The sequence below is a fragment of the Engraulis encrasicolus genome, chromosome 17 (genome assembly GCF_034702125.1).
Source record: "Engraulis encrasicolus isolate BLACKSEA-1 chromosome 17, IST_EnEncr_1.0, whole genome shotgun sequence".
Classification (NCBI taxonomy): Eukaryota; Metazoa; Chordata; class Actinopteri; order Clupeiformes; family Engraulidae; genus Engraulis; species Engraulis encrasicolus.
Window position 1 is genome coordinate 39,138,026 of NC_085873.1, and position 5,958 is coordinate 39,143,983.

The following is a 5,958-nucleotide window of genomic DNA, read 5'->3' on the forward strand; positions in this document are numbered from 1 at the left end:
GTTCCTCAAAATTGACAAAGGTGTTCCTCCAAAAAATGGATGAAGTCAAGCCACCGATGCAGCCTTTTCGATCTTGGCTACTTTGAGCGTGTGTGTGTGTGTGTGTGTCTGACCTAGTTCACAGTCCAGTGTGTTTGTGTGTGTACTGTAGCATGCATGTGTGCAGGTGTTTGTTGCTGCTTGGGATGCCATTGTGGTTCGGATGAAGGCACACCACACCTGGGGAGTAAGTCAATGCTGAAGGACAGGACTCGCGTAGGTGGGGCATGATGGTGGAATCATTGCAGTGTGTACCGATTCAGATTATTTGCCAACATCACCAGAGACTCCCATCTTGTTTGAGAGTGTGTGTATGTGTGTGCACGTGCGCCTGTGTCTATGTGCATGTTTATATGCTGGTGTGTGTGTGTGTGTGCTGGGCATAAAAAGGGCAAATGTCTGACATTCCGTTCTTGGTCTGTGCTTCTCCTCTTCCTCACCCCATCTCAGTCTGCCGCCAGGTACAGCCACCTCTTCGTAAGATGTTCCACCTCCTAGTGGGTGGCCTGGATGCATCTCTCTATTTCTCTAAAAAGTAAAGATACAAAAATAGCATTGAATCAGCAAATTTCAATGATAATTTCACCTGCAACAACATTCTTGAACTCTAATCCCTGGAACGATACATTGCCATTGAGATTTGTAAATACAGTTCATTTTTTCATGGGACAACAATTAATCAATTTCACTTTGACACATTGAATAGTAGCCAGCACATAACAATATAACTACTTCAATTCAACTTCAGAATGCATCCATGTAAATCAACTTACTGCTTGAGGAAGTCTGTCTGGCCCTATGACGAAAGCCCCCCTTTTGGTCCCTGGCTGGAACGTGGCACATGGACTGACCTGTAACGAGAGTGAGATCAAATGTCAAATGTTTATGTCCTGCTGTACATATACACAGGGTTAAAAAGTTCAGTATTATGCAAATTATATTATTTCACTGATTTACCTAAATAATCAAGAAAAACGAAACAAAAAATTGGCATAAGTTTGCTTGTAGCACATGCACACTCAGAAACATAGGCGGGCGGGCACGCGCACACACACACATTTGATTTTTATGGACTGACCTTATACGAGAGTGGTAATCAAATGCTTGTTTTTCCTCTCGGGTCCCTGGCCTGAAGACGTGGGCTCATGGACTGACCTGTGACAAGATCAATAGTCAATTTTTTGGGTTATTCTAGGTATAGGGGTCTGTTAAAGTGGTAGTTCGCTATTTTAGACATTAAGCCCTGTTTGTGTGACTTCTGGGGTGAAGTAGAGATGTTCTCATCACAATTTTGACATTTGGTGCTGACCGGAGCATTTGGGTATCCAAGACTGCAGCCCCCCCACCTTTACATTGACTCCAATAGACCCCTCAAGCAATCGATTATAAAATGGCATTAAACTTTTGTTTGAGAAGACATGGAACTCACCGTGTGGTCAGTGGTAGACAGCGATAAATTGACCCGAAAATTGCAGCGAAATATGCCTTCTAACTGTTGTTTAGCATTTGGCGGACCTATTTTTCCCCAGACGTCGTTGAATAGCAGTAGACATCCAGCCAGTAGGTAGCGATAGTGTGTTGTTTATGTAGACATCAAGGAGCGAGGTAGAACGGCTATCTTTGAGCGGGACTGGCTACAAAAACTACAGATTGCATACAAACCATAGATAGTAACGTAAACAAACGCACCCCCATTTCCGGTCGCGCGGAGTAATACTAGTCAAACCAATACAATCAATGAAGACGGACAATAATGAATATATCTTCTCTGGAAGCATATTTCGCGGTGATTTTCGAGCCAACGTATCGCTGTCCACCCCTGACCACTCGGTGAGTTTCATGTCTCTGCAAATGAAAGTTTAATGCCATTTTATAATCGATTGCTTGAGGGGTCTATTGGAGTCAATGTAAAGGTGGGGGGGCTGCAGTCTTGGATACCCAAATGCTCCGGTCAGCACCAAATGTCAAAATTGTGATGAGAACATCTCTACTTCACCCCAGAAGTCACACAAACAGGGCTTAATGTCTAAAATAGCGAACTACCACTTTAAGTCCAGGCGGGATTTACTTTCACTGTCCAGTCTGTTCCTACAGTTATACACAGGGCTGTTAATTAACTTTTTTCACCACCAGCCAAAATGGCAAGAATCTTACTAGCCAAACACACACTTAATAATGAGTCAAAGTGGCTAGTAAGTTGGTCTTTTCTCATAAGCAGGTGCACTTTGGCTCAAGGAAATATAGTTGCTTAAAATTATGGTCAGACTTAGCTCCAGTTGTGGCTGCTGATAAGGCCTGCCAAAGATTCCAAGGCACACTGATGATGGTGAAGTTAAAAAGCCTTTAATTAAACCCTTTAAGACTTTATCACTAGCTGGAGCGAAGTCTGACCATAATTTTAAGCCCTTTTTATACATACAATAGACACCTTTATAGTGTATAATTTTCTTATGTAAATCAACTTACTGCTTGAGGATCGCAGTCTGTCCTCATGTTGTAGAGCCTCCTCTTTGGTCCCTGTCCATCACCCGTGTTAGTGAGCTGATGGATCCTCCTGTGACAAGAGTACAATGTGATGGACTATTTTATTGCAAATCTGATATTTCTGTAAATCACATTACCTCGTGCATGTGTCTAATAAAAAGGGCAGCTACTTTGTGTCCTCAAAGATATATTATTTCAAGTATGTCACAAACTGCCCTCTGATTTCGTCTGATAACGACATCAGAAACTGGTGGCTATATTGCATCGGTAAAGCGATGTGGACTCGAGAATACTGTAGCACTAGAACTAGAGCTCAGGGTAAAGCAATAAGCCGTGACCTGCCATTGCTGCAGGTGGAATTTGAAGCCCATCACCGGTGAATTCCGCTCAAGATGGATTTTGAACAGGCTCACGTGAAACACCACATTACGCTAACGTCCAAGCCAGCCCATCAGAGATTTTACAAAAATAATTTCTGAATCCAAACCTCAGCAGGCAGCTGAAATCTAAAACGGGCTGTCTCAAGCGTGTAAATTTACAATCGCAAACGAAAACAAAAACCAAAGGCCATGACAGCACACCAACGAATTACATTTAAATTAAGAATATAGTCTTTCATATCAGTCATCTAGTATTAGCTCTAAACACTGACGTTTGCCGAATGTCCGAAAAGGATAGCTGCCATCTATGCTAGCTAGGGTCGTTATAGCGTGTCCTCCAAACAAGTTAAAGCCATGACATGACATAACATGAATTAGTACGTACTGAAACGCCTGTCAAGAGACCTAATACTTAGTCTTACTTAGTCATGAACAAACATCTGAAATACCGTAGGCTAGATGTTAGCTATCTCCAAGCCAAGGGAAAATTTACCTCAAGAAATGTTGCCTCAGCTTAGCACAGGTAAATACAACAAAGAGCAATGTGAACAGTATAATTAGGAACAAGTAGACTATAACAATCGTTTTACTTACCTTAATGCAAAATACACAGCACAATATCCTAGTTCAGTAGATAGTACATCAAGTCCAGGTTCATTACTAGACTGGTCCCGCCGAAAAGATTCCCAGGATGAAGTCGGTCTCACGTAAATGAGCATGCGTGTCAACCGTCTCCGTAGGGCAGGGCCGCTGTCATCTTTGCTTGGCCCTAGGTTTAAAAAAAAAGCCCCCCCACCCGAACAACATGTTTTCTGGTAATATTCCAACTTGCCGGGAAAGAACCATAAAGTAACTGCAGCTACGCCAGGGGCGATTTTAGCTTATGATCTTTAGGTGGGCCGGGCCCCTGGTGCTGACAGTGGTACGGGTGCGGACAGAAGTACCTGACAGAGTAAGCGTTTCATTTCTATTTCAGATTTGAGATTTTGTTTTCAAAAAGCTTTCAATTTTAAATAACAGTTCACTCAATGAAGGACTACCCACAAGTCATGACATTACATTTCCCCACACGAAATCTAACTTACATTATCTACATAGGTAATGTGATTGGTAGCCTAGGCCTACTGTGTGTCATATATGCACTCTAATGGTTGGCATAGTTCTTATGTGATTCGGAGGAAAGAAAAAGAGAGAGGAAAATATTATAAAGTATGAAGTAGGCCTATTATACACAGTAGATACAAAGCCAGATGACAATGAACCTTTTTTGTCAAAACATGATAGCCTAGGCAGCTAGTTAGGGCAGCTCTAGGCCTAAAGGTACAGTAATTTGATCAGGAAGCTTGTTTCATCATTTGGCAGCATAATGGCTAAATGCCATTTCACCTTGTATGGATTTTACCCTTGGCACAACAAGTAGAAAAGACACTGAAGAACTAAGACTCCTAATTGGATGATATTACTGTACTATATCTGCGATATATTTAGGGCTTCGCCATTGAGTGACTTAAAAATAATCAGAAGAGTTTTCCCTCTCATGTGCGCTCCTTGCACCGCAAATCACAGTTCCAATCGGCAGCTCAATAGATAAATAGCCTATTCATCGTGGGTTTTTGAAATCTGACATCTCCTTCTCAAGCAAATATAAAAATAACAATGAAAACATCCCTGCCCAAAGTCATGCGATTATGGGAATCTCGCAACAAAGTGCGCGCTCCCTGTCACTAAATGGACAGTATCGGCACGGGCACCAAAGTCACTCCTGCTCATTCCGAGCCAGTATGTTCCATGTTCCATGTTGTAGAGCAAAGTAAGGTCCAACCTTCACACTTCCCACTCATTAAAATCAGTAGGCTAAGTGAGAATTTGGAGAGCCCGCATTCTCACATCATAATTAGGCCTACAGCATCACCAAAATATGGATAAACCTCATTTGGGCGAACCTCGACTTTCAATGTAATGGTGACTCGCAGTATAATTTTCAGCCGAGATTTTCCCGCGGTTCGCTAGTCCAACGCAATTGCTGAAGCATGTTTCATTCCCTCGAGTCACAACTTCTAGCTAAACGCTGCCAGGCAGATATATGATTTTGACGGTCCTGATTGTAGCGTAGGCTATTAGTAACAACCCATATTTAGCACTATGTCCTCATCATTTGTCCTCTGATTTTTTTCTGATACGTTTGCAAAATAAATGGCATGGTTTCCACAGTAGGTTGATGCGCATTGTATTCCATCCGTATTTTGACTCCCCTTTCCGTTATCTTGCTACCTCAAGCTTTTGTGATTCTGACTGACTCACCTTGTCTTGCATGAAGTGGTCAACAGAGAGCCCCATAACACCGGCGAAAGTAAAATTGTGCGTGAGTGCGTCGCAAGGAACCACCTCACAAGATCTTACCCACCGCTACCTATGTTAAGCATATTTCACGGATATCCACAACCTATTAGTGGACGTTTTTAATGGTCTTTCATGGCAACACTTTTTTTAACCAACGCTTACAAAATTATGTCAGTTATGATGACAATCAATGTTATCATAGTCCGCACATAGCACTGTAGCCTACACCACCTTATTGTGTGTAGTGTGTGCTCCATACCTTCTCATCACAAGAATATGCGCCGATTTGGGTTCTGCCTCGGCTGCATGATAAATTCAGAAACTGCTTTCGCAAAAATCATAACTGAACACAACTCTGGCGGCAGGCAGTTGCATGAAGATGCAAACCAATCAGAAGAGGTGTAGCAGACTCGTCACAAGACCTTTCTTGAAGCTCATACACAGGGTTGCCAGACGGGGCAGTAGCAGCAGAATATTGCGCAGGGGCAAAGCGACTGCGCAATTGCATTCATTTCCAACTCACAAATAATATTTTAAAAGGCTCCTGAGCTAGTGGGGCCGAACCAAGTCACGGTGGGGCCGTGGCCCCACTAAAAATAGCCTAAACTCGCCCCTGAGCTCCGCCCTCCTGCACAACCGATTTCGTTATTTGGGTGGCATTCCAGTGAAAAGCCAGAATATCTCTGGCATCATTCCTACTTTGCCATTGATTTGC

At 42.7% G+C, this 5,958-nt stretch overlaps 1 long non-coding RNA gene across 2 annotated transcripts; it reads right to left on the reverse strand.

Annotated features, from left to right (window-relative positions):
* Positions 1–826: 826 nt before the first annotated feature.
* LOC134467477 (uncharacterized) lies at positions 827–3,673 on the reverse strand. Of its 2 annotated transcripts, XR_010038570.1 has the most exons (4): positions 3,498–3,673; positions 2,506–2,593; positions 1,118–1,194; positions 827–890 (listed from the first exon to the last, which is right to left on the reverse strand). It is a non-coding gene; the product is annotated as an uncharacterized LOC134467477 (long non-coding RNA). The 2 variants fall into 2 exon arrangements; XR_010038569.1 differs by having other exon boundaries at positions 844–1,194.
* Positions 3,674–5,958: the final 2,285 nt, after the last annotated feature.